General features: G+C 39.7%; 1 pseudogene; it reads left to right on the top strand.

Annotated features, from left to right (window-relative positions):
• LOC138055334 (zinc finger protein 862-like) overlaps nucleotides 1-5,394 on the top strand; it is a 17,414-nt pseudogene extending 12,020 nt beyond the window's left edge.
• The last annotated feature ends 4,606 nt before the right edge of the window (nucleotides 5,395-10,000 follow it).

Here is a 10,000-nt window from a genome sequence, read left to right as displayed (position 1 = left end):
AGTAGAAAGAAAATGCGATGAATCAACAACTTCAACTTTTAGTTGAATATTAACTAAATATTGAAATATTGAGACTTACCGCCTTCTTTGTATACAAAAACGTGACCCTCTTTATGCAGCTTTTCCAGGGAAGGAAGAAATAGCATCATTCAAAGTGAAGTTTATGAAAAGTACATAACCATTTCTTTTCCAGGTTCATGTTTCGGAGAGCACTGCTGTTGCTGATCATTGCAGCACTTATGCGCTGAGTGATATCACCGATAGCCAACTACAAAGCCCATGCCAACATGTACATGACCGGAGTTGCTCGCAGTGTGAAGGTCTCCGAAGCGTCTTGCGGAACATTGAAGGGTATTTGTTGAACGAGGCCTGTATGCCAGAGGAGGAATTAGAAGACCAGTTATACACGTTCAAACAATCAGAGGAGGCTATTACGTCTTGGAAAGCACACCAACTTCGCAGTGTTCGGCAAGATCAAGCGAGAATTGACTGCTTGAATTTGCTTGACGACGCTTCGGTTCTCATAACCCAAGACTGGGCGATGAAATTTTTACCCGCGAAGTATCGCGAGTCTCAGTCCGACTGGTTCGGAAAACGGGGGCTTTCGTGGCATTTAAGCGTTGTGGCGCGAAAAGTAGACGGAAGGCTGCAAAGCCAGACATTCGTACATATCATCGAGAACTGTTTACAAGATACATCTGCAGTTGTACGCATCTTAGAGCATACTTTGCGCACCCTTAAATTCGAGCACCCAGAGATTACATCTACCTTTCTCCGCCAGGACAATGCTGGGTGTTATCACAACTCAGTGTTGCTGGCAACATGTAACGCAATGAAGACCAAAACCGGTGTCAGAGTCCGCCGGGTCGACTTCAGCGACCCACAAGGCGGAAAAGGAGCTTGCGACAGGAGAGCTGCCTCAATAAAGGCTCACGTCAGACGTCACATTAACGAGGGTCACGATGTGCAGAATGCCAAAGACTTCAGAGACGCTATGTTGTCTAACGGAGGTCTAAATGGCGTACGGGTTGTCCTAGTTAACGCAAGCACTGAAGGAAAGAATGTTCTCCCTCACGTTAAGTTAGCGGGAGTAAGTTCCCTGAACAACTTCCAGTTCAGCGAGCAAGGTATTACCGTCTGGAGGGCGTTTCAGGTGGGACAAGGCAAACTAATTAACCAAAGCCAAATTGAAGGTACGTATTGCATTCATGTTTCACATAAGCAATGCAGTCTATACAACTGATTTTATTATTGCTGTCAAATTTCTGGAAAGTGGAACTGTTGGCTGCTGTTTGTCGTAAAATACAGCGGAATATAATTAGTTTTCAGGGGTTTGTAAGCTGTAATTAGCACAACTTCTTTCCCAGGGTCTTGCAATTTTCAAGTTAAGTGGCTATCGAGTAAAATACCCTTGTAACGTCTGCTTATGTAACGTCATGATCACCTTATTCAAAACCCACATTAACGGTGGAGATATATGAAGAGGAACGATTGTATTTAGCATATATCAAATAAACAGCCACACCTCAAACCCTTTCTCAGAATTTGGGTACATATTTGGGGTTTCCTGTGGTTCGCTAAGGTTGTATGACTTGCCTATACAATGGCTGTCTTCTGTTTGTGGCCTTTTGAAAACTACTCAAATGACCATTACAAAGGAATTATCATACATGGCATGTAACAGCCAAAACAAAAAGGCAGAAAAGGTTTCTACGTGCTACGCGCATCAATTGGGAAGTCAAATGAGTAAATAGCAAAGCATTTTCGTCATATGATCAAATGAATCATTTTGCGTGGACTATTTTGCGACGAATGCTCTATTAAATCAACAGTCAGACCTTTACAATGATTAGGGTTCTGTTTCTTCCAGTTCCAAATTACTTGCAAAATTGTTCCTTCGAGGGAAGATTCTCCCATGGAGACTTTGTTAGTGTGTCACAAGAAAGGTCAAAAAAAGTGCAAGTGGACGATGAGCAGCCAGCAACAGAGAGTGATAAGTTCTCAAGTGAACTCCTTACCTGCCCAAATGAAGGATGTGTCAAAATGAACCAGAGGCATTCCAGTTTGGAAAAGCACCTATTGTTTGGTCAGTGCAAGATGGTGCCTGAGAGATGCACTCTGTTGGACGTGGCTAAAAAGAAATACCACGCCCTTTTAGTCGAAGGCTCGAGTGAAGCAGTCTCGGCAGCCCTTGAACAAGAAGACGTCTCAGTAAGCGCTAACAATTTACCCGAGGGGTGGGCCTTGAAGACTATCAAAAAGTGTAATCGATTCAGTGATACCCAGAAGAAATATTTGGAGGAAAAATTTAATCTTGGCCAGGCAACAGGCCAAAAACAGGATCCCATTAATGTAGCCCGAGACATGAGATTTGCCAAGAAGATGGATGGCTCGAAGCTGTTCAAGAGAGACGAGTATCTCACCACGCAGCAAGTGCAGTCTTTTTTTTCTAGAATGGCGGCAAAATGTCGTTATGATCAAGGTGAACTTTCAGCGCCAGATATCATGGCGGCAGAAGAGCAGCAGCAAATGGATGTCACTCGGCTAGCCATACTTCAAGAAGTTCAGTTGCGGCATCCAATTGTATATGACAACCTAGACATTTGCGCCTTGTACAAAGAAAAGAGACTCAAGCAGCTCAGCATTGCTATGCTTCGTATTGTATGCAACTACTTTGACATAACAACGGAAGGTTTTAATAACAAACGAAAGGCAGAATACATAGATGCTCTAAGTGGACTTGTTTTAGCTTGCGATTGCAATGAGTAAGAAAAAATAGGAAATATGTATACCATATGCATAACGTTTCGATCTGTCAGTAGCCAGGGAACATCTCACTAGCTAGTGGAGTATAGGGCGAAATAAAAATTCGCAAGTAAAGCGATCTGAACCTGGCTGAGCCGAGAGAATGACATCTAATGAGAAAGGGCCTCCTCATTTCTAGCCTGGGGGAGCACCCGTAAAACCGGGCAGTGGGAGGGATTGCGCCGATGGAAGCTCAGGACGGGACGTTGGTTTTCGCCTCCCCTACATCTCGCTTCCCGTTTACACCTGCAACGCAGGCTCATAAATTATTTTCGCCCTTTACCCCAATTAACCTACTTTTCAGAGAGTAAGGTAAGGCTCATAATTTACTCACTTTTAGTACGACAAACAAGTCGGTCACAAAAGTCTCGACAGCGTAGGAAGAGTGTTTGCAAATGTAAAATAACAGAGCGTGTTGTCTTAATTGTTTTACATTCATCATGTAAAATGAGACAGAAATACCTTAGTAGGTGTGTTAATAGGTATTTTTCACTTTAAGAGCAGAACTTAAACAGTCGAACAGGGGCGTGGGTGGGGGAATTTAAAAGAATTTACCAAAGGAACTGAAACTATTAAAGCATATAATTACTTTTTTAGTACGATAACGTCTGTCCGCAATCGAAATATTCTAGAATCTTGATTACCAGTTCTACTACAATTAATATTAATAATGAGTATGTGTAGGAGCAATAGCAATGAGCTCTGAGTAGGACAGAACCATGTGTTAATGTTACATCCAGAAATAATAAATATCTCACCCATGTGTATTATTATTATTATTATTATTATTATTCCGAACGAAACTGACCAAACTATTAGCTTGGGTTGCCTGTGTCAACTGGTTAATACGTAACCTGGCAACAGTTCTGAGTGCTTCACTCACGAGACGAAGAGTCAGCAGAAAGGCGAAATTGAGGTAAGAAATAACTCCGAGTATTTATTCAACTATTTATTCTAATATAGTCTCTAAAGATTTTTCTTGAAAACGATTTATAAACTGACATTTTGTTGCGTGCTCCATGGTCTGTGCTCGCCAACCGCCAAATATTTAATTAATTATTCAAAACACCCCTTTTCTAAATAGACTCGTTTGCGGCTAGAAACTGTCTTCAAATTACAGCAACAGATATCTGGAGGCTGAAAACAACTATTTTTACCGGAGAACGACCCACAGGCGAACACTTCAGGGTCGATGTTCGAGATGATAATCGTGGCGTGAAAGTTCAAAATGTCAAGCGATTAGCTCAAGTGTCTGATTACGAGACGCTGTCAAATTTTTGCGTTTTATTTACCCAAGCTAGATTTGCGATAAAAAGTAAGATGAAGTGATATTTTTATCCAGAAAAATAGTTTTGAGAGGTAAATCCATGTACCAGATTGACTTTTTGGTCCACAAATTTGACCTAACTTTGGAAGTGATGAAACATAGCCTTGGCGTATAATTTTGAAAAATTGTTAAAAATTCAGGTTCATATTACATGTGGATCTGACAACACGAAATAAGTACTCAAACATTATATTTAAATAATACGGGTTAGCTTTCCCAGCTACGCACAATATCTTGGCTTGCTAGCCTTCGCAAAAAGTGTAATGTTAGGTGCGAGTTTTGCTCTTTCAGGGACAAAATACTAAAGGCCGTCTGGAGAAGAAAATAAAAATCCAAACAACCTCAATGTTACAGTTTTGAAACAAGTTAGTAAAAACCTTCTTCCTGACAATTTTTCAGAAAATTGATTTTTTCTATCTTGCATAGGTATAGATGACCTTTACAGCAAGTCGCTCTTAAGTAGCAGATTTCCTGCCCTTCCCCTCCTGTCTGCTTTTAGTATATTTGACCCTGCACAAGTTCCAGGAAGGGGCCAGCCAGGATTCAGGGATTATGGCAGTGCAGCGGTGAAACTTCTGGCTGAGCAGTTCTTTGACGACAAAAGCAACAAAAAGCAGTTGATGGATGAGTGGCATGTATTCAAGTACGACTTGGCAAAATGGAAGAACGAATTGCCTGAGGAAGTTAAAAAGCCCTCTGGTGGGAGCAAACCTACAGTCACTTCAACTGATTGGTGCCTCCAGAAGCTAATGTTCATGAAGGACCTGGTCCCATTTAATCTTCCACTTATTGCAAAGTTGGCAGAGGCAGTGATCTCTCTTCCAGTCTCGAATGCATGGCCGCAAAGGGGTGCCAGTTCTTTAAAACTGATGAAGACAAGGCTTCGAAGTAGAGTGAGGAATGACATGCTCAACGCTCTGCTACACATTCTCATCAATGGTCCTAAAGTGAGAAGTAAGGAATTTGAAGGAGTGATTGATGCTTCTGTTAGAGCTTGGTTAGCTGCCAAACCACGCCGAAAGTGTCCTTTAAAGTTTGTCAACACACCACTGGTCGCCAGTTCAAGTGGTATAAGTGAGAACCTTGTAACGGTAACCATGCAGGATGCTGGTGTGCAGACAAATGATGACAGCATCATTCAGCCAGTTCAACGTACAATTGCAGATGAAGTAGATGAAACCTCAAAAGGATTGGAGCTACCAGCAGATGATGATGATGATTCAGATTATGGCTCTGACTTTGAATTTTCCGATGACATATAGTGTAGTCCTTTTAAGCTTCATACATTAGTTGCCCGTATTTAGGATTGACTTAAGTTTTCTTCATGAATGAAAGCAGCAAAACAGTACAGGAGGAGTTCATTCATGAAACTGTGCGATCTATATGTTTGTTTCAGTTATTATAATTTAAATCAGAAAAGCAAGTGTGGCTCACTATCTAACAAACTAAGCAATATACCGGTAAGCCAGAGAGTTAGGTTTCAGTATTCATACTGTTATGTATTTAGTAAATTCCCAGAGGCTGCAAACAGTTACATTATTGGTTTTCATGAAGTCACTTTGCGCTTGTCAATTTAGTAAATTCTCTAAGGCTGTAAACAGTTAAAACATTGCTAGTATAAGTAAATGCTCCGCAAATTATTCACAATTTTGTTTGCAAACTGAGGACATAGAATTATAAATTTTCACCTCAGAATGCTGGAAAATGCATTTCCGAGAGTCTAATTTTCAAGAATTTTCCGGGGGAGCCATACATATCCACTTTTGGGATGGACAAGATACTTCAGCCTTTCATGAGAGATATAAGGCTTCTTGAATCTGTTAGTAAAGTACAGTATTTTGTCAATTTTTGTTTGGTACTTGTCTTTTTATATAGATAACTCCTGGAATCAGCAAACCATATTTTGATCTCATTCACAAGGAAGTACGTGCAGTGATGTCCCAGATTGGATGCAAAATCCCAACAAATCAATTGACACTTGTCGGTATTTATATCCTTGCCCTTTAGAGGCTAAGTGAAATGCCTACAGTGTTTTCTTTTTTTGGAATAAAATGTTGCTTTAAGCTGCATACATGTATATATAAATTGTTGTTTGTTCATAAATCCTCACTGTTTTATCATGCTGTCCTTACCTCTAGTTAATTAAGTTTTCTACAATATTTATTGTTACTCTTTACAGGATCATGGTGTGGAAACCAAAATAAATGGTATTTCATATACATTTCACGGAAGCATTGGACCTCTATCATCAGATAATCTTGGGGCACACAGTATTGGTGGATTTGTTGAAAGTTTTAATTCCTTGAGTGTGTGTAGAGTCTGTATGGGTACAGGCAATGACTTCAAACAAAGGCAAGTAACCAGAGAGATATACATTAAGGCAAATCCTTGATAATTCTAAACCAGCTCTTCAACTGTGTTAAAGTAACTGTTATAGTTCAATGAGTGTACATTACATGGGATCATTACAAACTGTATTAATAATGAACAGTCTCTTAGCTTTGAGTTCATATTTACGTAATAATTTTCAATTTAGCAAGGACATCTAAAATTAATCAGCAGTAAAGTAAGTTTGGCCTTAATTTTTTATTCTACAGATTTTCAGCAATAGAAGACAACAGTGAGAATGTATAAATAATTTTAACACTTTTTTATTATATACATGTAGAATAACAAACAGCATGCTTGATTTTGTCACTTTGGATCAGTAGCTACATCATGTACATTAATAGCAAATGTTGTAACAGATGACTATTGTTATAACTACATTAAAAAAAATCATGTCTGTGAAAATCTTGTTGTTTATCAACTGAAATTGGGTTGCAGTTCACACAAGACCAATACCAGTTAAGGACAAGAGCAAGTCACAACAGACATTGCCAACTGGTGCACAACGATCAAACATTATCCTCAACTTATGGTGTTAAAAGGTCATCCATCCTCAATCAGTCCCGTTCTTTTCATGTAGTAGATTGTCTTGACGTTGATGTAATACATGACCAGCTTGAAGGAGTGTTGCCCCTTGAAATAAAGTTGCTGCTAAAGAAATACATTAACATGGATAAGCACTTGATATTCTCAATGAGAGGATTTCTAGTTTCAATTATCCCTTGGTGGATGCCAGTAACAAGCTAAGCTCCATTAAACAACAGGTATTAAGTTCTGACTCAGCCTCATTACATCAATCAGGTAAGACAAAGGTCACCCTTAATGAACCTTATTACTTTTCTGTTTTAATTGACAGTTGTTGCTGGTTTTTTTGTTTTCTGTCCCATTAATATCAATTATTAATTCTTGCGTACCGGATCCAGTATGAAGTAGAATGGAAGGTGAAATCAAATCTCACCATGTGGACATGAATTACAAGAATAGAGAGATCATCGCAGTCTAGGATTAAAAAACAATGTACAACTTCAGCATTCTCGATCTGGTCACTTGATTCCTTTACAGGCTTTCTTCCAACTCAAGTTGCTCCCTCATCTGTGATGATCTCTTGATCTTCAAATCACATTATGATATTTATATTGTCAATTTCTTGTCATGTCAAGACACAATTATTACAATTTCGGTTTTCATAAATATGAACTTGATATATTTGAATCAGCTTCACAGATGTGGTGCTTGGGACGAATGCTGCCTCTTCTTATTGGTGATTTCATTCCGGTTGCTGATGATTGCTGGGAAAACTTTCTCAGGTCACTGAAAATTGAAGAGATAGTTTTTGCCAAGAACAAGCACTCAGCTGGCAGCATATCTGGCACTTCTTGTCGAAGAGTACCTTACACAGTTCAGTGAGCTAAATGAACGACGAACAATTCCAAAGCAGCACTATATGGTCCATTATCCGACACAAATTGTGAGGTGAATATTGGATATTCCAGTAGAAATAAAGTGTCTGGGGCCAGTGTTAATTAAGAAATTATTCAGCGAAGTGGAGATTGATGAATAGTAGTGGGAAGCTCACTAAATATCCACAATTTTCACCAACACTGAAGTAAAACTGATTTTCATGAGTGCGAAAATATTTTCTTTTGCAGAGAGGTCCACTGGTAAGGAATTGGGCCATGAGGATTGAGGCAAAACACAATTATTTCAAGAAGCTGATTGACTGTGTCAATAATTTCAAGAACATTGCCTTTTCTTTGGCAAAGCGTCACCAAGCTTTGCAAGCTTATTTGCTTCAACCCTCAGCAGGAAACTACTTGAGAATGTCACTAGAGTTTGGCCCAGGTAGTCCAAAAGTTCTTTTGAGATGCTCAATTATGTGGACGGTTTAAATTTATTGAAAATTATCCTAGGGCAAAAATATGGAAGGACATAAAAATAAGAATTATTACTGAAAGATAAATGCTTGTTGTATCCTTGACAGTCTATATCATCATTTTACTCATATTTAGAGTAACTTTACTCAAAATACTGAGTCAGTGGACTAGTTTACTCAAAAAAAAGAGCGAGATTCACTCATTCGAAAAATGGCTTTTTTTGCAGTGATATATATGTTCTAGGTGAATTCTTTAACATAGTTTTCATACCTCCAAAACAGCATTTTAGACCACGAAAGCGGCATGCTAGTGCCACATTTTTACCAACGTGATTCTCCCGGCTGTAAGAAGCCTAGGAAACCTGGCGCCCTTTCATCTGATAAGGCTATCAAAGATAACATCCAGAAAAAAATTGACAGCTAGATACATGTAGCCTAACAATGCGGTTCAAGTCATTCCACGTTTTCTTTTACAAAAGACAGAAGAGAGGAGAGGAATCATCCAAATCATCTGAAATCGAAAACAGAAAGGTCAGATATGGACGAAAAAGCCGAAAACCTTCACAATATGGACGGGCAAACTTTACGGTTTAGCTGTTTGAAAGCGCAACAGAATATGTTTTTATCAAGTGCGTTCACGGGTAGATGCAATCAACGCTACAAGTCACTGCAATGGATGAAAGTCTTGAAGCATTCTCGACTAGAATTAATTCGTCTCAGTACTTTGATAATTTTCGAGCGGCAGGGTTTGATGACCTGGAGACAGCAGTCAGGCTATCAGAGGAAGAACTAGAGCAAAGTGTCGGCATTGTGTTACCGGGTCACAAGCGAAAGCTGTCTTTGAACTTTGAGAAGCTTTGCCAACCAACTACTTCTTCTCAGTCTTCTCAATCAAGTCATCCTCAGCTAGGAAAGCCAAGGAAATCACTGCAGGCAAATCTTACATTTCAAAGCGGTAAGTTAACTGCAGAGTTCCCTGAAGAACCATCAGACCCAGAAAGGCCGTGGAAGACATTCATGATTCCCCACCCAAGATTTCCCAGGCAGCATTTTTTTAACAGTATTCTTCCACAAGTGTATGAGTCAGCCCAGCCACATCTACTGGCCCAGCTACTGGATTAAAGAAAGGAGAGACAGGTGGGTAAGGAAACAGCTGCTGGGTAGTTTGACGGTTTCAGTGACAAGAATAACCAACCTGTCGGACAAAAATTACATTACTCAAGTGAGGTCACTGCCAGTTCCTTCCAGGCCGCAGTCTCAACCTGTGTCTGCCAAGAAAGAAGTTGAGCAACAAATCAAACAAGCGGAATTAATCAAGACAAAGTTACAGCAGCAGAAAGAAGAGTTGTTTGAGCCATCGTCTGCAAAGCTAAAATCGTGGGCCAAGGAGCAATTTGCTTACATTCAGGAAACGTTATCAGCCACTATTGGTCTCAAAAGCCAATTAGAAGCTGTCAGAGAAGACATCTACCAAACTCATGAAGAACTTGCAAAAGGGCACAAGTTCAGCCTTGCCAGTGCTGAAAGTTGACAGAAACGTAAACGTGCCCGCAATAATTCTGAAAAAACCAAAAAAGGAAAATCAAATCACAAAAAGAAAGAAGGCA

The sequence above is a fragment of the Montipora capricornis genome, chromosome 7 (genome assembly GCF_036669925.1).
Source record: "Montipora capricornis isolate CH-2021 chromosome 7, ASM3666992v2, whole genome shotgun sequence".
Classification (NCBI taxonomy): domain Eukaryota; kingdom Metazoa; phylum Cnidaria; class Anthozoa; order Scleractinia; family Acroporidae; genus Montipora; species Montipora capricornis.
Note: the sequence above shows the minus strand (reverse complement) of the source record. Positions and strands in the feature narration are given on the sequence as shown.